At 46.5% G+C, this 23,180-nt stretch overlaps 1 long non-coding RNA gene across 1 annotated transcript; it reads left to right on the top strand.

Annotated features, from left to right (window-relative positions):
- Nucleotides 1-182: 182 nt before the first annotated feature.
- On the top strand, nucleotides 183-22,688 carry LOC118144988 (uncharacterized). The gene is made up of 4 exons (XR_013521410.1): nucleotides 183-289; nucleotides 12,117-12,204; nucleotides 15,114-15,212; nucleotides 22,556-22,688. It is a non-coding gene; the product is annotated as an uncharacterized LOC118144988 (long non-coding RNA).
- Nucleotides 22,689-23,180: the final 492 nt, after the last annotated feature.

Below are 23,180 nucleotides of genomic sequence, written 5' to 3'. Positions count from 1 at the left end.
CCAATCAGAGACGTGGGACTCGGGTCACTCAGTTCCAACCGGGCGTCCGCGCGCCTCCGGGGCTGGAGGACCGGACGCGGCCTCTCTTGGCTCAGCCGAAGGTGAGCAGAAGTAACCCGTCCGGCCTATAGAGGGTGGCTGGTCCCGTTGCTATGGAAGCAACAAGTCTCTAGGCGACCCCCGACCACGATTGAAGGCTACACTGAAGAAGTTGCGGCACTCCTTCCTGGCTTCCCAGCTCGGGGACCGCCTCGTGCCCTGACACTGACGCTCTGAATGCGTGTCCAAGGTCGGTTGCCTCTTGGGCAGACGCCTCACTTTTGTTCTGTTACATTACTTGGTACTGTTTGCGCCTGTGTCTAGTAGGTTCACCTCTCTGAAAACAAGGACCATATCTTTTGTTGCTTTGTCTTCTCAAGGCCTAACACATCTAATAGAAGACGGCAGAATTAGGTCTAAACCACTGTTTTTCAGCTAACAGGAGTCTAACAAAACCGGGAAAAAAAAGAAGACGGCAGAATTAGAGATGAGGAAGACTGCTTACATTAAGGAGATTCAAAGTGGGAGCCAATGCAGAAGCAAAGATGACATCCTCTGATATGGACAGAATTGTCTTCCTACAGAGAGGCCGGAGAGTATAACATAATACCAGGAGTTACCATTCACCTAAAGTTTACCGGATGTTGGGCACTGTGTGAATTGTCTCAGTTAATAAAGTATGAAATAGGTCCTCTTATCCCCATTTTACAGATTGGAAAACAGACCCACAGAATTTAAGCAGGTAATAAAGGGATGAGTTCATACTTAAATCCAGGACTATATGAACCCAAAGTCTGTGTGTAATAGAAATCTCTATTTCCTTAAGATAAGTTCTTCAAAGTGGAATCCTTAGGCAAGCAGATTTAAAGACTTTTGTTACAATTGACGAATTGCCCTCCAAAAAGATTAGGTCAATACCAAAGTTAGCCAAAGGCAGTACAAAGAAAAGAAAATTACAGATCAATATCTGTCATGAACATAGAGACAAAAGTTTGCAACAAATTACTAGCACATCAAATCCTGCAATACATTAAAAAAAAAAAAGAAGAATATGTAATTACAAAGTAAAACCTAAACGTGGAATGCAAAGCTGGTTAAACACTTTAAAAAACAATATAATATACCATATTAACAATCTAAGAAGTAAAACCACATGATCATGTGGATTGATGCAGGAGGAAGCATTTAACGAAACTGAATATTCATGTTAAAAACTCTCAGAAAACTAGAACAAAAAGCAACTTCTTGAACTTGATAAAGGTTATCTACGAAATCCTACACCTAAAAATATTTCATAGTAAAAGATTGCTTTCTCCCTAAGATCAGCACAGGCGAGGATGTCTACTTTCACCACTCCTATTTAACATCATATGTGAAGTCCTAACCCTTGCAATAAGGCAAGAAAAAGAAAAAGCGTAATAAATGGAAAGAAAGAAATTGTCCCTGTTCGCAGAAGACATGATAGTCTACACAGAAAATCCCAGAGTCAACAGCAACAAAAACAAAACCACCTGGAACTAATAAGTTTAGCAGGGATACAAAAATTATATTTCTGTGTACTAGCAATGAACATCAGAAATTGAAGTTGAAAATATAGTATTCTTTTTTTTTTTTTTTTTTTTTGAGACGGAGTTTCACTCTTGTTACCCGGGCTGGAGTGCAATGGCACAATCTCGGCTCACCACAACCTCCGCCTCCTGGGTTCAGGCAATTTCCTGCCTCAGCCTCCTGAGTAGCTGGGATTACAGGCATGTGCCACCATGCCCAGCTAATTTTTTGTATTTTTAGTAGAGACGGGGTTTCACCACGTTGACCAGGATGGTCTCGATCTCTTGACCTCGTGATCCACCCGCCTTGGCCTCCCAAAGTGCTGGGATTACAGGCGTGAGCCACCGCGCCCGGCCGAAAATATAGTTTTCTAAAAAGCCATAAACTATTTCTCAATTTTTCTGTTAGTTTTTATTTATTTGTTTATTTTGAGACAGGGTCTCACTCTGTTGTCCAGGCTGGAGTGCAGTGGTATTCTCACTGCCTACTGCAGCCTCAACACACCCCAGGTTCAAGTAATCCTCTCACCTCAGCCTCTTGTGTAGTTGGGACTATAGGCACACACCACCATGCCTGGCTAATTGTGTGTTAATTTTTAAATGTCTTTAAAATTGTATCAATTTACATGCTGGTTAGCATTTATCATATTATAGCCAATTTTGAATATTGTCATTTTTTTAAATATATATCAAGTCATTAAAAAAAGTAAGGTATATAGGCCAGGCATAGTGGCTCACACCTGATCCTGGTACTTTGGGAGGCTGAAGGGCAGATCACCTGAAGGTCAAGAGTTTGAGACCAGCCTGGCCAACATGACAAAACCCTGTGTCTACTAATACAAAAATTAGCTGGGCATGGTGACACATGCCTATAGTCCCAGCTACTTGGGAGGCCGACACAGGAGAATCACCTGAACCTGGGAGGTGGAGGTTGCAGTGAGCTGAGATCACATCACTGCACTCTAGCCTAGGTGACAGAGCGAGACTTTGTCTAAAAAAAAAAAAAAACAAAAAAGGTATATATTATTTTATATATACTGAAGAATGTATATGTGTGTGTATGCAAGTTATAAAGCATGATGACAAAATGAACAGGTTAAGGAATGTGAACCAGTTCCTCACTTTGAAACTAAAATATTCAAATTAGTAGAGATAGAAAGTAGAGTTGTATTGGTTGGACACAGTAGCTCACACCTGAATCCCAGCACTTTGGGAGGCCAACGTGGGAGGATGGCTTGGGCACAAGAGTTGTGAGACGAGCCTTGACAACATGGAGACCCCATCTGTACAAAAAATTTAAAAAATAACCAGGTGTGGTGATGCATTCATGTACTCCCAAGTAGTTTGGGAGGCTGATGGGGGGGATCTCTTGAGCCTGGGAGGTGGAGGCTATAGTGAGCTATGTATGATCCTGCAGTGAGCTATGATCCTGCCACTGCACCCCAGCTTGGGCTCCAGGCAAGACCCTGTCTCAAAAAAGAAAAAGAAAAGAAAGTAGAACTGTAGTTGCCAGGGTTGAGGGGAGGGGGAGAGTTACTGTTTAATGGCTACAGAGTTTTAGTTTTGCAAGTTGAAAGAGTTCTAGAGCTAGATGGTGGATAATGGTTGTGCATTTATATTGCACAACAATGTGAATGTACTTGATGCCAGTTTTCACTAAACTGTACACTTAAAAAGAGTTAAGGCCAGGTGTGGTGGCTTACGCCTGTAATCCTAGCACTTTGGGAGGCCAAGGTGGGTGGGTCACAAGGCCAGGATTTTGAGACAGCCTGGCCAGCATGGTGAAACCAGTCTCTACTAAAAATACAAAACTTAGATGGGCATGGTGGCACATGCCTGTAGTCCCCGCTACTCAGGAGGTTGAGGCAGGAGAATCTTTTGAACCCAGGAGACAGAGGTTGCAGTGAGCCGAGATTGCGCCATTACACTCCAGCCTGGGCAACAGAGCGAGACTCCGTCCAAAAAAAAAAGGGGTAAAGATGATAAAATTTATGTTTAGTGTTATTTTACAATTAAGGAAATATGTGGTATATTTCACTTTTTTCTGCTCAATATGACATTCATAAAATTTACCCATGTTGTTACATGTACCTGTGATTCTCTTATTTGCAGTGGTGAACTTGTACTGGTGAGAACTTGTAGTTCTCATATTTGCACTAATATTTCATGTGACTATAGCATAATTTATGTATTTCTTTTTTTCAACAGACATTTGGGTTGTTTCCAATCTTTTGAGGGGGAGTGGGTGCATATAACTATAAATAGTGTGCTGTGTATGTCTTGGCACTAATATAAGTGGAATAGCTGGATCATCGGCTATATGAATGTTCAACTTTACAAATAGATCTAGTTGTATAAAGTGGTTCACTTAATTTATGCTCCCTCCATATTTAAAGAGTTTCAGCTGATCCACATCCTTACCGACATGTGATATTATCAAATATCTTCTTATTTGGGAATCAGCCAGGTATAAAAGGATATTTTATTATGGTCTTAATTTGCATTTTCCTGATTACTGTTTATTTTTTTCATGTGTTTATTGGCCATGAGTTTTTTGTGAATTGTCTGTTTGCGCCTTTTACCTACTGTTTTTGGCTTAAAAATATTTCCAAATAGGTTTGTAGGAGTTCTTTATATATTCTTGATACAATATTTTTTCAATTATTTATTGTATAAATAAGTATCTTCTCCCAACTATGGCTTGTCTTCTTTACTTTGAGATGTCTTTGAACAGAGTTCATGATTTTAATGTGTTCAAAGGTATCAGCCTTGTCTTTTATACTTAATGCCTTTTTTATCTTATTTAAGAGAAACACAGTATAAGGCAGTGTTAGAAAACTTTAAATACAGGATTAAGATCAAATCGGTAAGGCATCACAAATTGTAAAAAGGCATTTTGGCTGCATTCAGCACAGCAAACGGACAGAATCTGAGTGAGCAACAGCCTTGGGAAAGTGGTGTGTCAGGGCTGCCCACAGGGCGAGTGCAGCCTAGGAAAGGGTGGTGCTGCTCGGCCAGGGTGGCCTGCGCTTTCGAGACCTTGCTCAGGAAAGGCCCCATGTGAGGTAACTGGGTTGAGTCCGTGGGTCTCCAGTGCTGGGAGCTCCCACCACACCCTTGGCCCACAGCAACTGCCGCTCCCCAAGCTGGTCTGAGGAGCAGCTGGTCAGTCTGGCTTACAGGGTACTGCTGCTGGGGCCACCCCGTGTGCAGTCTCTTGACTAGCCTTCCCCACTGCCAGGTCCAAGGCCAGCAGCACCCAGACCAGCAGCTTCCACAAGAACTTCTTGCCCCTCGTCCTTGCCTCAAGCTACTAAAACTCGCAGGGTGTTACCCAGTAAAACACTTAGTGCTAATCCAAGCTGATTTTCTGACCGATGACTTTTATCATAAACAGAAGCTTCCACCACCCTTCTAATACTACAGCATTCTTTGGGTGTCCCTAAATGTTTTCACTGTTTGAGAAAATATTACGATGCAGCGGCAGAAACATCATCGAAGCCACTGGTGTGATTTCAGACATTCAGCCAAGCACAGTGGATTTGCCAGGTGTTGAGATTACATACCTATAATCCCAACAATTTGGGAGGCCAAGGTAGGAGGATCACTTGAAGTGAGGAGTTCTAGACCAGTCTGGGAAAAATAGCAAGACCCTATCTCTACAAGAAATTTTACAGATTAGCCAAGTGTGGTGGCATGTGCCTGTAGTGCCAGCTACTTGGGAGGCTGAGGTAAGAGATTTGCTTCAGCCTAGGAGTTTGAAGTTGCAGTGAGCTGTGATAGCACCACTGCACTCCAGCCTAAGTGACAGAGTGAGACTTCAACTCAGAAAAATAAAAATAAAATAAAAAATCCATCCAGGTGCAGTGGCTCACACCTGTAATCCTTGTACTTTGGGAGGCCAAGGCAGGAGGATCGCTTGAGCTCTGAAGCTTCATCACTGAATTTGCCTATTTCTGAATCAATATGATATTCTCTTAACTATTGTATTTTTTTTTTTTTTTAAAGGAGGCTTACTGAAGCCTCAACTTCCCAGGCTCAGGTGATTGATCCTCACACCTCAGCCTCCCAAGTAGTTGGGATTTACAGACACAAGCCTTTTGTATTTTTTGTAAAGATTCGGTTTTACCATGTTGCTCAGGCTGGTCTTGAACTTCTGGGCTCAAGTTATCCACCTGTCTTGGCCTCCCATGGATTACAGACATGAACCACTAAACCCAGCAGCTATTGTTTTGTTGAACAAAAGTTTTGGTCTCTGGTAAGAAATTTTTTCTTGCTTCATTATTTTCTTTAAGAATTATTTAACTAGCTTTGGGCCTTTGCATTTTTATTATATATTCTATTTTATTTTATTTATTTGTTTATTTATTGAGACAGAGTCTTTCTCTGTCACCAGGCTGGAGTGCAGTGGTGCGATCTTGGCTCACTGCAACCTCCAGCTCCTGGTTCAAGCAATTCTCCTGCCTCAGCCTCTAGAGTAGCTGGGATTACAGGAATACGCTATTGTGCCCAGCTAATTTTTGTATTTTTAGTAGAGATGGGGTTTCACCATGTTGGCCAGGATAATGTCAATCCCCTGACCTCATGATCCGGCCACCTTGGCCTCCCAAAGTGCTGGGATTACAGGTGTGAGCCACCATGCCTAGCCTATTTATTATTATTATTATTTATTTGAGATGGAGTCTCACTGTGTCACCCAGGCTGGAATGCAATGGGACAATCTCAATGTGATCTACTCACCCCAGCCCCCCAAAGTGCTGGGACTACAGGTGTGAGCCACCATGCCCAGCCAATATTTTATTTTATTTTCTAGTGACAGAGTCTCATTCTGTTGCTTAAGCTGGAATGCAGCGGTGCAATCTTGGCTCACTGCAGCTTTGACCTCGTGGGATCAAGCAGTCCTCCTGCCTCAGCCTCCCACATAGCTGGGACTCTAGATGTACCACCATACCCCGATAATTTTTTTTTATTTTTTGTAGAGACAGGGTTTCACTCTGTTTCACTCTGTTTCCCAGGCTGGTCTTGAACTCCTGGCCTGAAGCGATCCTGCCTCACCCTCCCAAAGTACTTGGATTACAGGCATGGCCACTGGCTCAGCCATTTCCATATATATTTTAAAAACAACATTGCTGAAAGATATTTAAATTAAAAACTTTACTGAGATTTTGGTTGGAATTGCTTTATGTATCCGTTTTAAGAGAATTGACAACTTTAAGATAATAAGATACCAAGTCTTTCAATGAAGATGGTATTTTACCATCTTTCAGTACAATTTTATAATTTTCTCTATGTAGGCTTTGTACATCTCATGTAAGACCTATTACTATCCACTTTCTATGTTTGTTGCTGTTGTAGATGATTATCGGTTTTTTTGTTTTGTATTTTTAGTAGAGACAGGGTTTCACCATGTTAGCCAAGCTGGTCTCGATCCCCTGACCTCATGATCCACCCACCTCAGCCTCCCAAAGTGCTGGGATTACAGGTGTGAGCCACTGTGCCTGGCAATTATCATTCTTTTTCATCATTGCCAACTTGAAAGTGAAAATACAACTCCTTTTAATTTTCATTATTTGCTTATTAGTCAAGATGAACATTTTTTATATATTTATTGACCATTTGCATTTCTTCTCTTATGAATTTCTGCTCATATGGTTTGCCCCTTTTTCTAATGCAATGTGTGGCAGATATTTTGGTCATCCACCCAATATTCATTTCTTTCTTCTTCCTTATTAACAAAACTGATTTTGTTTGGTTTCTGTCTATAGATAAAGTGACTGTAACTAATGGATAAATCCAAATTGGTCTAAACCAATCATGCTAATTCCATTCTCCTGTTTTTACAAATTGGTGTAGGGTAACTTATTTTCTAGCCAGCAGGATATGAAAGAGGTCTGTTTGGGATTTCCTGGAAAGGGTTCCCTGCTCTTAAGAAGGAAGTAGAAAAGATTACTTAGTCTCTTCTATGGCTAAGAAGAGAATTTTGAATATGATGCCTGGACATACTGCAGCTATCTTGTGACCTGAGGTCTCAAGACTTGGGAATAAAGTTAACATGCTGAGGAAGGGAAAACAGAAAAACAGAAAGAAGCTGGGTGTGGTGGCTCACACATGTAATCTCAACACTTTGGGAGGCTGAGGTGGGAGGATCACTTGAGGCTAGGAGTTTGAGACCAGCCTGGGCAACACAGTGAGACCCGCTTTCCCCCTTACAAAAAAAGGAAGAAACGAAAAACAGAAAGGACCTAGGCCCTTGACAATATCAACAGTTAGTGGGTATTATATATATATTAACTCTTTTCATTCTTACAACAACCTTGAGATAGGTGCTATTAATGTAACCATTTTCAAAAAGGAAAGGAGGCAAAAATAGGGTAACTTGCTCAATATTACACACCTAGCAAGTGGAAGAACTGGAATGCAAACACAGCAGTCTAGCTTCAGAGCCTGCACTGTTAGTCTATGCGCTGTGGTATCTTTTATTAAAATTGTATGAAATCAGCATATCCAGAAGTTGCCCTGCTTTTAGATGTATTATATAAAATGATACATTTCTCTATTGTTTATGTAATTTTGAATTACAGCCCAAAGCAACTTGATGTTAGGTATTTATCTGTTTTTAGTTGATTTGTATCGTCTATTTATATACTGTATTTTGGATAGCAACCATTGGACTGCCATTTTTGTTGCAGTATTAGTATTTTTAGAAATTTTGTCCCAATTCTCATATATTCCTGTGAGAGTGCAAATTAAAGCACCTTTTATTAGCACCTTTTAGTAGCTATTTTAGTTGGGGAAACAGCAAAAGATTTAAAAATGTTCATTTATACCCTTTGAGCCAGCATATCCATGTTTGGAATGCATTCTAAGGAAATAATCAGAAATAGGCATACCGTTATCCACAATAATATTTTTCTTTTTCTTTTTCTTTTTTTTTGAGACAGAGTCTTACTCTGTTGCCCAGGCTAGAGTGCAGTGGCATGATCTTGGCTCACTGCAACCTCCACCTGCTGGGTTCAAGTAATTCTCCTGCCTCAGCCTCCTGACTAGCTGAGATTACAGGCCTGTGTCACCACCCCTGGCTAATTTTTGTATTTTTAGTAGTGATAGGGTTTCACCATGTTGGCCAGACTGGTCTCAAACTCCTGACCTCAAATGATCCACCTGCCTCGGCATCCTAAAGTGCTGGGATTACAAACATGAGCCACCGCACCTGGCTCACAATACTATTTTTACTTTATTATTTCTAACACAAAAATCAGAAACCTAAAAATTAAAAACTAGGAGATTGGTCTAGAACATTATAGTCCAAAAAGTACTTTAAACCTGACTGTTACCATGCTTGTGATCTATATTACCTTGATATAAAGTAATCTTATTAAAATTTGAAGCTGAAATGATACCAGCTTTATTCTCCTCATGTGTTAAACTTGGAAGATGAGCTACTTTTTTTTTTTGAGACGGAGTCTCACTCTGTTGCCCAGGCTGGAATGCAGTGGCATTATCTCGCCTCATGGCAACCTCTGCCTCCCAGGTTCAAGCAATTCTCTTTCCTCAGCTTCCTGAGTAGCTGGGATTACAGACATGTGCCACCATGCCCGGGATTCATTCTTTCTTTCTTTCTTTCTTTCTTTCTTTCTTTCTTTCTTTCTTTCTTTCTTTCTTTCTTTCTTTCTTTCTTTCCCTTCCTTCCTTCCTTCCTTCCTTCCTTCCTTCCTTCCTTCCTTCCTTCCTTCCTTCCTTCCTTTCTTCTTTCCTTCCTTTCTTTTTTTGTATTTTTAGTGTAGATGGGGTTTCACCATGTTGGCCAGGCTGGTCTTGGACGTCTGACCACGTGATCCACCCGCCTTGGCCTCCCAAAGTGCTGGGATTACAGGTGTGAGCCACCGCGCCTGGCTGAGCTACTTTCTGTTGAAGGTAATTCTTGTTTTTGAGACTGGAAAGCTGAAAGGTACCTCAGGTGCTTTATAGTTTCCATGTGTCTTTGTGATTCTTCAAAACTGAAATGGAAGTTATGATTGTGTATTTGTTATAATTATTTTCAACATAAGCAAACCAAAGAATGTTATAGTACAGTCATACAATGGAATATCGGTTTTGGGGATTTTGATATGGTAAATGCTTAGCAAAGGAGAACTGTTGATAACATATTGTCAGGTTTAAAAGGCAGATTGCACACAATCACTCTTGAAAATCATTGGGTAGTTCCTTTGAAAACTAAAAATGAACTTGTAATGCAAACCAGCAATTGCATTTTTGGTCATTTATCCCAGAGAAATGAAGAACATCCACATAGGAACTTGTACATGAATGTTCATGGCAGCTTTATTCATAATAGCCAAAAACTGGAAACTATCCAATGTCTTCCAACTGGTGAATGTTTACACAAACTATGTCCATCCATACCATGGAATACAGCTTGGCAATAGAAAGGAGTGAAATGTTGATACATGCAACAACTTAGACTAACCTCAAGGAAATTGTACTGAGTGAAAAAACCCATCTCAAAAGTATAGGCCAGGTGTGGTGGCTCGTGCTTGTAATCACAGCACTTTGGGATATTGAGGCAGGCGGATCACTTGAGCCCAGGAGTTCAAGACCAGCCTGGGCAATATGATGAAACCCTGTTTCTACTAAAAATACACATACAAAAAAATTAGCCAGGCGTGGTGGCATGCGCCTGTAATCCCAGCTACTCAGGAGGGTGAGGCACAAGATGACTTGAACCCGGGAGGCAGAGCTGAGATTGTGCCACTGCACTCCAGGCTGAACAACAGAGTGAGACCCTGTCTCAGAAAAAAAAAAAAGTATACATACTGCATAACTTATGTAATAATCATGAAATAATTATAGAAATACAGAATAGATTAGTGATTTCCAGGAGTTCCAGATGGGTGGGGTATGTGTCTACAAAGGTGTAACGCTAGGAGTCTTGTGATATTAATAGTTCAGTTGGGTTTCTTGATTGTGGTAGTGGTTATGCAGGGCTACCTGTGATAAAACTGTGTGCACACACACACACACACACACACGGAATGCACGTATGACTGGTGAAATCTGAATAAACTCTATGGATTGTACCAATTCCCTTTTCTTGATTTTGACATTGTATCATGGTTGTATAAAATGTTAGCATCATAGTAGTCTGGGAGAAGGATCAAGAGAGAGAAGGGTGTACATTTCTTTGCAACCTCTGTGAATCTACAATTTATTTCAAAATAGTTAAAATGAAACCAGGATTTATGAAATAAAAACATCTATTTAAAATAAAACTATAAAGCATTACATTTGGGGACTGGTCATTTTTTTAAGAGACAGGGTTCTCTGTCCCCCGAGCTGGAGTGCAGGGGTCCAATCATAGCTTACTGTAGCCTCAAACTGATCCTCCCACTTCAGCCTCCCAAGTAGTGAGGACTGCAGCTACAGGTGTGGGCCACCGCTTCTGGCTATTTTTTTTTTTTTTTTTACAGATAGGATCTTGCTATGTTTCCCAGACTGATCTTGATCTCCTTGGCTCAAGTGATCCTCCATCTTAGCCTCCCAAAGCACTGGGATTATAAGCATGAGCCACTGTGCCAAGCAAATTTTTAAATAACTCTAGCTGTAATTGTTAAATGACACAATGCTAAAATAGATAATGAAAAAGGCTGTTTAAAGTCTAAATTTTCTAAAGCAGGATATAAAAATAGTATATTTGGTGGGACCTCAATTTCATTCTAAAAATATGTTACTTGTCTATATTATTATATATATAAATATACACACTACACATATTCTTATACATACATATATATGTATATGGGTGTGTGTGTGTATAATGACATATATCATGACATTAACAGTGACCTCTCTGGATAGTACGATTACAGGTTTATCAGAGACAACTGCTCCCAAAGCTACTCTCCCCTCCTACAGTAAGTAATAGAGTTTTTGCTGAGCAAGTAGCCTCCCAGAATAAAGACTACATTTCCCAGTCTCCTTCACAGGTAGATGTGTCACGTGACTATGTTCTTACCAATGGAAAGGTATGGAAGTATAAATATTTTGTTGCTGCTTCTGAGAACCTTCCCTAGGAGATAGCTGGGATGAGTCCTTGGCCTCTTTATCCCTTTCTCTTTCTTGCTGCATTTCTGCTTTGCCAGCTTAGATGATGAGGATATAGGTCATACTGTAGGGATGAGAAAGGAGTGAGCTAGAAGGAGCCTGGGCACTCTAGGTCTCTGAGGAGTGAAGCTCTCATACCAGCCTGGGATATTTACATTTGGGCTTCATACAGCTGAGAGCTAAATAAACTTCGGTCTTGTTTAACTTCCACAGTTATCTTGGAGTTTCCATCACTTTCAGTCACACCCAACCCTAATAAAATGCAAGAATGATTTTTATTTTTATTTGTGTACTGTTCTGTATTTTCCAAAATTTCTACAATCAACATATGCCATTCATAATGATAAAAGTTATTTTTAAGAAACATAAGAAATCTATCAGTCCCTTTCTTTCAGCCAGAAATATGATTATGTTGATCAAATCTTCCAGATTTTCCAGAAAAGTCCCAATTCCAGACATGATGGCTGATCGCATAATTATCAAATAACGGTTTCCTGGACTTAATTTGGAGAATACGGTGATTATGATGATAATTCTCAACTGGGGCCGGGGAGGCTTACTAAAATGTTTGTGACTTTATCCTCCTGTTCTAAAGAATCTGCTTTAGGCCATAGGATCACTTCCTTTTCCTGAAGGGCTTTGACTCAGCACTTGGGCATGTGAATGTGCTACTGTTTTTATCCTTCTCTGATTGTTTTGGTGGATAAGTCATGTCTCTGTGCAACCTGAGAACAAGTGCTATTGTAGTAGACACCTGTTGTTTTTGTCTACCCTGCACAAGCTTTCCGTTGGGAACTGCCCTTCCTCATCTCATGTGATTTGGTTGGAACTGTCAATCCCAGCACCTCCTCGTGCCCCAAGTGGCCTCTAACCACAGGCCTGGCCCACCACACCTGGGTCTGGTCCATCATCCAACTTCCACGCTGATTTGTCATGCAAAGCCAGTCAGTCCTTCCCTGTGATTCACTATATGGACCTGGGAAGAAAGCAGGTTTCTGTCCTCATCTGCTGTAAAGAGGTTGGCTTTGGACTAGCAATGGCTATCTTTCCTGCCTCGTGGGGTGAGCTTGTCTAGTGTAGGAGAAAGTCAGCCAACTGCTCCAGGAGAAGCAAGTACAGCCCAGTCCTAGACAGAGAGAGAAAGAACAAATGAGCTGATGATTTTCGATGAGCTGATGTGGGCCCTTAGATCTAGCCATGCCTGAAGGGAGAGCCTTTGGCTTAACTTTTTGAGTTGCTAGAGCCTTAACTAAGCTGCTTGTGTCCTCCCAGGAGCCCAAGCCTATTTTCAGTTAAGGGAGGAGTTCATTATTTGATTGTTTCTGCTAAACAAGAAGCTAATCTTGCTGTAAATATGGATTTATATTTTGTAGCATCTGGCTCTGCTCTTGAGCTTCCCTGACACTTGATCATGGTCAATTGCTAGGAATTGTTTGTTTTCTGCGGGTTTTATTTTTGAGGAGTCTCGCTTTTGTCACCCAGGCTGGAGTAAAGTGATGCAATCTCAGCTCACTGCAATCTCCGACTCCTGGATTCAAGTGATTCTCTTGCCTCAGCGCCTCAACTAGCTGCGATTACAGGCATGCGCCACCACGCCCAGCTAATTTTTATATTTTTAGTAGAAATGGGGTTTCACCATGTTGGCCAGGCTAGTCTCAAACTCCTGACTTCAGGTGATTCGTCCACCTTGGCCTCCCAAATTGCTAAGATTATAGGCATGAGGCCAATTGCTAGGAATTTGAAGAGAAAGTCTAATGACAGACACAGGTAGTGGTACCAGGGTATGTGATTAGAAAATAAATGATCCGGCCGGGCGCGGTGGCTCAAGCCTGTAATCCCAGCACTTTGGGAGGCCGAGGCGGGTGGATCACGAGGTCAACAGATCGAGACCATCCTGGTCAACATGGTGAAACCTCGTCTCTACTAAAAATACAAAAAATTAGCTGGGCACGGTGGCATGTGCCTGTAATCCCAGCCACTCAGGAGGCTGAGGCAGGAGAATTGCCTGAACCCAGGGGGCGGAGGTTGTGGTGAGCCGAGATCGCGCCATTGCACTCCAGCCTGGGTAACGAGAGCGAAACTCCGTCTCAAAAAAAAAAAAAAAAAAAAAAAAGAAAATAAATGATCCTACCCTATTGTTAGTAGGATTGTGTATTAACTGTTGCTCTTCATAGATCAACATATTTAATGTGTAACAAATACTTATTATGCACCTTTATACTAAGCACCAACATTGCATACTGGAAAACAGGCCCTGTGCAAGGAGAAATGCAATACTAATAAACAGCATCATCCCTTACACTTTAGAGGATTTTTGCCTTTTGGTTAGAGACTTTCGTTTTCCTTATCTCTTTTGGTGTCTACAACAGCCCTGTGAGATGGGTTGGGTCTAGTCAGCAGATAGTTATTCTACAACTGATAGGTCCATTCTGCTAAGTGAGAATGTCCAAACATTAGGTACACAAAACAATATAGTCTGATTCTGGAAAAAAAAAAAAAAGTAAAAATCAAGGCCCAGTGGCCAGTTATTCTCTTAGTCACTAATGCTCAATCATTTAAAAGCTGGGATTTGGAAGTCACATACATCTCCTAGAGTTTGCCCCTCAAAAGCCCCATCTCCACTGATCTTGTCTGTCAGTGAAGATGTTAATAACAGTGACCTCTGATAAATGGTAAAGCTCAAAGATTTAGAGACATCTGATGCTACTGACCTTTTTTTTTTTTTAAAAAAAAGTCTCATTCTGTCATCCAGGCTGGAGTGCAGTGGCGCAATCTCGTCTCCCTGCAACTTCTGCCTCCTGGGTTCAAATGATTTTCCTGCCTTAGCCTCCTGAGTAGCTGGGACTACACGCATGTGACACCACACCTGGCTAAGTTTTGTATTTTTAGTAGAGATGGGGTTTCATCATGTTGGCCAGGCTTGTCTTGAACTCCTGGCCTCAGGTGATACGCTGGACTTGGCCTCCCAAAGTGCTGGGATTACAGGCTGAACCATGGCGCCCAACCTGCTACTGATCAGTAACTAGCTGAGAACGTCTCTTTCAAGGACTCCTTGCCTGGTGTTGCAGCCCAGTCTGGATGCCTGTGTCCTGGGTCCCAGCAGCTTCCTGCCGCTCTTGGAGCAGATGTGGCCCTTGGTGACCAACCTGCAGGTGGAGGCCCTCAGAGGGCCTCCCTCCCTCCCTCCACCCATCCCAGGAATAGTTTCTGTCCCTGGTTTGATGCCCGTGGCCAGGAATATTCTGACAGACAGTCATTGTCTAACATCAGAGGGTAGTCTGATTAATTGGTTACTGAGCAGGGTTTTCAGGGGAGAAGGCAAAACTTCTCAAGCTGCTGTCTCCATTGCACAGAATGTTGGGGTGGGGACAACAGAGGTCAGAAAATTCTTTCCAATCTCAGCTAATTTCCCTTCTTCATCTTGAGGAAGAAGAATCGAGTGGCCCGCATTGAAGCACTGATGAAGCACCTGCATTGTGCCAGAGACTTTATATAATCTCCTCGAAGGCTCCCAGGGCTCTGTAGGTAATGCTAACATCTTCCTTTTACAGCAGACGAATTTGAAGCCCAGGTTGTGTGACATGCCTACACAGCTGGTGGGGACCAAGTGTAGGGTCTAACCCAGGGTGTCTGTCTCCTCTGATTCCACCATAGCCACACCCTTCTCATTAGAATGGGAGGAATGTCCTTGAGAGGTCAGACAGGGGCCAGGTTCCCACCAGCCTCTGAAGGCTTCAGGACTCTAATGATAGAAGCTCTGCATTCCTCTCCTTGTCCGCCGAGTATGGAGCTGACAGGTGAAACTGGCATGGGTGCCGAGAAGGCTGGGCATCAGGCTTCTGAGAGCCGAACCCCAGCCTCAATAATATGCCTGGCATACACCTGAGGGCACCGGGGAATGCAGAGGAAGAGTCCTGCTGGGTTCTGTGCACAGGCCACCAGTCCCCGTCCCCTAAGGGAAGAGAGCGCAGAAACTTCCCAAGGCTCATAGGCCCCAGACTAGGGTGGACGGCTCCGCAGAGCCCGGTGGCCAGTTGCACTCTGTGGGAAAGCCTTGGCCCTGGCCCGGCCGGGAGCCACGCTGGTGCCGCCTCCTGCCCACGGCTTGGCTCAGCGGTTCCCAAGTGGCTTTACTTCCTCCCCTCGCTTGCCCCCACCTCCCACAGTCCCCAGGGGGACAGGGAGGCCATTGGCAGAGTTGACTCTCAGTCCCCGAGTCCCACAGGCCCCTGCACGCCCCCTCCCCACACACCTCAGAGCCAGGCTTCCCCAGAAAGAGCAGGAGGGGACTCTAGCCCTCCCCAGGGAGCTCCTACCCCAGGCCCGTTTAGGGCTGGCCGGCCCCCTCCCCACTCCTTCCGCTATCCACTAAGGCTCCACTCTGGGCTGCAATAACAGGGCTCTGGGTATGGGCTGTTGTTTTTGCAGCTGGGATGGGGCGGAGCAGCAGCGGGAAGGCGTCTCGCGCACCGACAGTCTGAGAAAGCCCTGAGCCCACATTCCCACTAGGGCCGGGGCAGCTCCGTCAGGCTAGTGATGGAGCTGTTGCTGGGGGCAGAGGCGCCTGGTGAGTGTCGAGGGCAGGCCGAGAAAGAGGCTAGCCTGTAGGGCCAAGAGAGTTAAGGGGAGCCTGGGAGCCCCAAGCCCTGTCTGAGCCGCCTCCTTCAGCAGACTGTGGCCTCCCTCCTTTGTAACTGCAGCTGGACCAAGCCTCTCCCCGCTCGCCCAGCCCCCGCACACATCTGGGAGACGCTGGAGAAAGCTTCCTTAAAACCAACAACAAACACAACAAAATATCTCATTTACTAGGGGGGAAATGGTAGGAACTAAAAAGAATAAAACGGAGGTCACTCCTAGGCCCCTCACTCAAAAATATTCATTATGAACATTTTGACATATTTCCCTATAAGTTATTTTTAAAATGGTGGTACAATCGACATAATATAAAATTTACTTTTTTTTTGAGAGGGAGTGCTGGAGTGCAGTGGCACGATTTCGGCTCACTGCAATCTCTGCCTCCTCCCAGGTTCAAGCAATTCTCCTGCCTCAGCTTCCTGAGTAGCTGGGATTACAGGCGCAAGCCACCGTGCCCAGCTAATTTTTTTTGTATTCTTAATAGAGGTGAGGTTTCACCATATTGGCCAGGCTGGTCTCAAACTCCTGACCTTGTGATCTGCCCACCTCAGCCTCCCAAAGTGCTACTTTGGGATTACAGGCATGAGCCACCACACCCAGCCCTAAAACTTACCATTTTAACCATCATTATGTGTACAGTGGCATTCATACATTCACACTGTTTTACCGTCAGCACGAGCCGTCAGCACCAGCCAGCTCTTCCCAAACTCTGTACCTGTGAAATACCAACTCCCCATTCCCACCTCCCCCCAGCCTCTGGCAACCTCCATTCTACTTTCTGTCTCTCTTTGGCAACTCTAGGCACCTCGAATAAGCGGAATTTGTCCTTTTCTCTTTGGCTTCTTTCACTGAGCATATCAGTTTCAAGGTGACACATGTTGGACCATGTGTCAGAATTTCCTTCCTTTTAAAGGCTGAGTAATATTCCGTTGTGTGTCACATTTTGTTGATCCATTCATAACCTGTTTTTCCAACATGATCAAGATTATACTTGTCAGGTGTTAAATATCCTGATTTTTTTTTACTCAGATGTTGCCATGTCATTAAAATTTTTTTCTAAACATGTTTTTTTTTTAAGACAGGATATCACTCTGTCATCCAAGCTGGGATGACTGTGGCAGAATCACAGCTTACTGCAACCTTGACCTCCCAGGTTCAGGTTCAGACCTCCCACCTTAGCCTCCCAGGTAGCTGAGACTACAGGCCCATGCCACCACACCCAGATTTTTTTTTTTTATTTTTTGTAGAGATGGGATTTTGCCACATTGCCCAGGCTGGTCTCAAACTCCTGGACTTAAGTGATCCACCCTCTTTAGCCTCCCGAAGTTCTAGGATTACAAGTGTGAGCCACCACATCAGGCCCTAAACATGATTTTTAGTGCTGCCCTTTCATTGCTTGTAGATGGAATAGCAGAATGTATTTCAGCAGTCTCCTATTCTTAAATACTGAGAAACTCTCCTTGCTTGGTTTATTTGTTTGTCATTATAAATGACCGAGAGAAAAACATCTTGGTAGAAATTTCTGGGGGATCCTCTGTGGTCCTGCCTGACTTCCAGCATCTCAGGTGATTTTCCAAGGGAGAATCCCAGGAGTGGAATTGCTCATCAAAGTGATAAACACTCCTCAGTCTCTTGATAACTATCCCCCAAAACTTTCGGGAAAATCATGTCCATTCGTCCTCCATGAGCAGCATAGGAAACCCAGAGCCTTTTCCTCTGTTCACCACACATTCAGCAAATTTCTGAGCACCCATGGACCTGGCATTGAGGACCCGGGGTGCTCAGAAAAACAGGCAGGGGTTCAGCGACCCAACCATCTCCTCCCAATGCCCCCTGCAGCTCCCTGTCTTAAATCCTTGATGACTTGGAGCTGAGTGGCTCAGGCAAGAGCCAGCCTGGGCAAGGAAGCAACTAATGGCGTGGGGGTACAGCATCTCTCTCCCAGGTGTGGCCTAAGGCTGGCCTAGGTCTACTCTGCAGATTCCTTAGTGGCTGCCCAGCCAGCCCCCTACAGAGGAGTAGCTAGGTAAATGACAGCTGTTGAGGGTTTTCTATAGGCCAGGCCCACTGCAGTTACCTTGATTGTCTCAATTTTGCTGACCAGGTGATCAGGTATTGTTTGGCACCATGTTTAAGTCACACAGCTGGTGTGTAGTACAGCTGGGGTTTATCATCAGGTCTCTCTAACTCCAGAGCTCATGCTCTAGGTGGTTCCCATGTCCTGCTGCTTCTCCCAGGGGCTCTTCCGGCATCCCAAGTCTGGGAGAAGAAAAGGAAGCACTGCAGGCCAGTGCCTTGCTGAGGTTTAGGCCAGAGACCTCTGGCCACAGGGAACGAGGAGCACTCCATGCCCCAGAGGGACCTGGCTAGGGCAGGAATAGGGCAACGAGGGCAGGGGCAGCAGGCTCCATGCTGCACACAGAAAGCCTAATTGTGTACAGATGGTGCTCTTTGGAAAAATAAGTATCATGAGGTTGTCTTGTTTTGGACAATCTGATGTCCCAGAGACCCAGTGCCAAAAAAAAAAAAAACACAGCTGACACGGCTGAGGAAGTGGAGCCAGCATTGCTGAAGCCTCCAGGTGAAGCTGGCCCTTTAGGGGTGGGGAATAAGATCTCCTGCAGGCTCCCAAACTGGAACCTGGGGCTGACGGCTCCTAGGGGTTCAGGTCTTGGGCTGGGAAATTATTCCACATACAGATGGGAGCAGATTAGAGGAGCTCAGAACCCTGCCCCCGACCACAGCCTTGAGGGTCACATGCAGAGGGACCTCACCACATCCAGAAGCCTGGAGATCCACCTGAGCCCTAGGAGCAGGCACGGAGGCAGCCAGGTTGGGGGCTGGCCAGGCCTCGGGCTGTCAGAGCACCCTACAAGGCAGGGAAGGCTGCTCAGCATGAACCCAAGCCAGGAGGGAGATCTTTTTTCCAGAACAAGACTCCCTGTGGGGCGCAGGGCAGAAGTCAGTGGGCTCAAGAATCTGGGACGTGCCTGCCTGACTCGGCTCAGGTCAAGAGGGCAGCCCACTGGCCTGGCCTCACCAGCCAAAGCCAACACAGGAAATGCCAGCCAGACCTCAACATCCAGGCACCCAATTGGCTCTGTCTGCCAGGGAGCATCGGCCTTCCCGGGCTCAGTTGTTGGCAATGCTGGCCGTAGGGAACCATGGCGTTAGTGCTCGCTTAGGGGATTCGGGGTCCCTGGGCCTGTCCTCGTGGGCTCTAAGCCGCAGGACAGGAGGAGCTGGGCAAACACACAGGAGACCAGCAGGCAGCAGAAGGGAGCCAGGCGTTTCCCTGGACGGCAGCCACCAGGCTGTTGTTGGGATCCAGTTTCAGGCTCCTTCGAGGAGAGCTGCATGGGGTCATCCCCTCCGCGACGCCCCAGGAAGGAGACTGATGAGCAGACAGTTGTTAACGCCGCCGCCGCCACCGTGGTGATTAAGGCCGCAGTAATTGGCCTCGCAGCCAGGCAGGGGCAGCCAGGCAGGGGCTGAGCCTGACAGCCGGCAGCCGCCAGGGTCTGCAGAGCAGGGGAGGGGGCCGCCAGTGCTGTAGCTGTGTGCACTGATGGGATTAGGTTGTGAATTGACACTCAATCCTCCTTAGTGATTTCCTTCCTGGGGCCCCAGCCAGGGCCAGGACTGTGGGGATGGGAGTGGGTTGCCGGCAGAGAGCAGACATAAGCCTTTCCAGGCTCCTTTAAGCTGGCCACTAGCTGGGGTAGGGGTGCAGGGTCTTCATCTGGGACTGAGCTTGGCCAAAGCTTGCTCTGTAGTCCCTCCACAACTGCCCAGCCGGCCCCACATGGGGGATGAGCTTTTCCGGAAGGTACCCTCTTTCCCACATTCCCACTAGTACCTGGCACTAGTCATGCCTTGCAGGTAACCTCTGTACTCCCAACATGGAGCCTGGCACAGAATAGGTTTGCTAAGGACATTGGCGAACAGAATGGATCAATGTCGTCTTCCCTGATTGGCCTAAGTGCCTTGTGGGAGAATCTGTGTGACCCCCTCCAAGGTCTGGGTGCATTTTTCTACAATCTCAGGAGTGAAGAGCTCTCCAAAGACCACTAGGTCCCTGGCCCTGCCTCTCTGAGAGCATCCCTCCAGCCCTCTCTGCTGGGCAGCCGTGCCACACTCCTGAGTTCACCCCTGCATGTGCCCGTGTGCGTGAGCATGTGTGTGCTTCTGTCCGCCCAGGAGGGACACTGGATATTTCCTTCTCCATACATCTTCTGCGTCCTCTCGCTTTCCAGGGTCCCTCCCTTGGAGGTCCTGGGCAGGAAGGAGGAACGCTAGGTGTGTGGTGTGGAGGCCTCTGGGTCAGGACCTTTCCAGAGCTTGCCTTGTTTACACTTCAGGCCGAGGCCAGGCCACACTGGCCTCCTACCTGCTTGTCCCCTCGGGCTCTTCCCTGCAGGAGTGCCCCAGGCCCTCTGTGAGTAAGAGCTGGCTCTTGGCTGCTCTGGGCCATGGCTGGAATAAGGGGCTTCCCCCTCACTGCGGCATGTGCTGGAGGCCGGGGCGCTAGAGACTGCAGCAGCCATGGAGGCAGCGCAGGCACCCAGCTGTCAGCCTCAGTCGGCAGAGGCAGAGCCAGCCCCCACTGGTGGTGTCAGGCAAGAAATGCCCCCCAGGCCTGGGGACACGTGCATATCTCAGGCACGTTCAGGCTGAAATGCAACCCGTCCTGCCTTCTTGCCAGGTTTGCCTTGAAAACCCCTCCACTGCCAGTTGCCCAGCTCTGTCCAGCCCAGGCCTCCAGGGCCCCAGGCTCCACTGCCCGAGGAAAACCCGAGCCCTTCAGGGAGGAGAGGCACCGACTGCCACATTCCAAGCAGAACTCACTCCCTCCCTGGCCTGCCGCCACCACTTCCTTCTCATCCTCCAGCCTCTCTCCCCCATCCCAACCTCCTTCCCCAAGGGTTTTCTAGCCCTCTGCCAGTCACATCCACCCGCTCCAGAGAAGAGGCTGAAAGCTGTGGTAGAATGAGAACGAGGCCTGGCTGTGCAGCTCAGGGCAGCTGTGAAACCTCTCTGAGCTTCAGTTTCCTCATCTTTAAAATGGGAGTAGAGAATGTCCACACCGTAGTTACTGGCTTTGGAAGGATATCAACGATGTATTGCTGAGCTAAAACAGCAGGCATTGGAGATGCTCTGGAGGAAGCCAATCAATTGCGGTCAGAAGCTGCCCCCAGAGTCTGGTGTGGTGAGAGCAGGACAGAGGAGTAATGGGTGTGTGGTGGGGAGAGAAATCTCCTTTTTACTAATATACCTTGACTTTTGTTTCAGCAAGTATGTACCCCTTTTGTGATTTAAAAAAAATTTAAAGATTTTCTTTTCCAGAGCTGTTACCAGCTTTAAATGCTAATGTGTATTTGAATGACTGAAGGAGCCTGGGCATGTATGGCTGGGACAGGCTGCTCTCTTTCCCTGGAGCTGACTGAGGTCTCCTCACTTGTCTACCTGCTTCCCTGAAGGGGTTAAAGCAGCAGCACTTCTGGAACTGAGAGAAGGGAGCCCAAAAGCCCCAGTGAGGCCAGAGGTCCACCAGGCTACAGTGGGGTGGCATGGGGGGGGCACCTCCACCCCGCCTGGGCCCTCCTTGTCTCCTGGCTGCTGAGGCCGCCCAGCAGGCCACTAGGGCCGCCCACTCTGCCCGGCTGGAGACCTGCTTCCAATTACCCATGAAATCTGAGCTGGAAGAGACCTATTAAAGCCCCATTTAGTTTGATCCCCCTGGGGGCCAGGGATCTTTTCCGGCGACATCCCCCTCCTTGTCCGACTGGGACTCCAAGCCCTTTGGATGTTATCTCCTCCTGGGTCAATATTGTGACAACTCCAGCTGTGACCCAGGCCACCCCGGAGCCAGAGCTGGTCTGGGCCTGGCCTGGCGAGGTGCAGGGGGTGGGGGTGGAAACCCAGCTCCTCCCCACCTTGGGGTTCCCGCTGCCCACTCCTCTCCTTCGTTTTCCTTTTCTTCAGCTGCAGCAGGACCATCCCACTTTCAGCCCGAGCCCAGCCTGGCCTGTACCCCACGTTCCAGGCTAGTTCGCAGGTCACCAAGTAGCTCCTGGTCCTACCTGGTCATCCCCTGGGAAGCTCTTACTGGTAGAGACTGTCTTTCCCATATTCCCAGTTGTGCCTGATACAGGGTTGCACGTTTCATAACACCCCGTTACATAAGAAATAATAAATAATGGTGATTAATGACCTCCTCCCTTCGTCCCTAGGCTCGCCTGGGTCAGACCTCCCAGGGAAGGCACAGGGGCTCCTGGAGGAGGAAGGGAGGGAGCAAGGAGTGCAGGGGGCACCTGCTGTCCCTCCACATCCTCCCCGAGCACCTCTGCACGTCCTCTCCATGGGCCACTCCCTAGAGAGCAAGAGGAAGCCACCAGGAAGGGTAAGCAGAGGCCCCAAAGCCCTCCAAAGAGGGAGGCCCCAGACAGAGGGAGGTCCCAGGGCTCCTGTGACCCTGCCCACAGGGCACACCCTCTCTGTGCAGTTGGCCTTGTCTCCTCGGGACCACCCCGGTGGAGGGATGGTGCCTACCGAGGCCCCTGGCTCCTGCCTCCCTCCCTGTGGCCGCACCCGATTTGGACCTCTAAGCACCTCTCCTGGGTGGGACGGGGCTGGGCCTTTGGGGGTGGTCCTCTGGGGGAATTTGTGGCTTCTTTCCCAAACTCTGGAGCAGCAGGGAGGGAGTGAGGAAGCCACTTTGGGGGCACGGCTGGGGCAGCCACTTGGAGGTGAGAGGAGGGCAGCAGGAAATGGAGGATAAGAAGGTTCTGGAGGAAGCAGAGAAGGGAAGGAGCTTGGGAGCAGTGCCCAGAAGCATGCCTGGCCAATCCTCTCCGC

The sequence above is a fragment of the Callithrix jacchus genome, chromosome 8 (assembly GCF_049354715.1).
Source record: "Callithrix jacchus isolate 240 chromosome 8, calJac240_pri, whole genome shotgun sequence".
In the NCBI taxonomy this organism is placed as follows: Eukaryota; Metazoa; Chordata; class Mammalia; order Primates; family Cebidae; genus Callithrix; species Callithrix jacchus.
This window is presented reverse-complemented; position numbering and strand designations above follow the sequence as displayed.